This window comes from Formica exsecta, unplaced genomic scaffold, assembly GCF_003651465.1.
Source record: "Formica exsecta isolate Colony F162 unplaced genomic scaffold, ASM365146v1 scaffold634, whole genome shotgun sequence".
Classification (NCBI taxonomy): domain Eukaryota; kingdom Metazoa; phylum Arthropoda; class Insecta; order Hymenoptera; family Formicidae; genus Formica; species Formica exsecta.
In genome coordinates, this window is record NW_021853396.1 from 54,431 (window position 1) to 55,007 (window position 577).

Below are 577 nucleotides of genomic sequence, written 5' to 3' on the forward strand. Positions count from 1 at the left end.
TCAGAGGCTTCGGCGCCTATGGCGCCCCTAAACTTCCACACCCGTGTCTCGGCCCCACCATGGGACCGCCCCACCACGCGCCGACTCGCGTGAGTGGGAGGCCGGCCGCCGGTATATAAGGCGCTCCGGCGAGCGTAGCGTTACCAGTTCCCGATCCCGATTCCTGTCACGTACAACTCTCCGGATCCTGAACCGACTCTCGCGTTATACCAGGCTACGGGCTTCGCGTAGTTAGGCCGGGCTTCCCGGTTGCCGGAACGGCGCATCTTGATCTCTCGTGTTACACCAGGCTACGGGCTTTCCGTAGTTAGGCCGGGCTTCCCGGTTGCTGGGCCGGCACACCTTGATACCCCGCCTTATACCAGGCTACGGGCTTCCCGTAGTTAGGCCGGGCTTCCCGGTTGCTGGGACAGCGCATCCTGCTAGCTTGTAAGTCCGTACCGCGTTCTCCGCAACCTGTTATATCGTAAGACCGTTTGTATATACCGCGACCTGTTTGTACCGTAAAACCGCTTTGGTCTCCGCGTCCTAAGGGACTCTAGCACCGCCTTGTATATACCGCGACCTGTTCTACCGT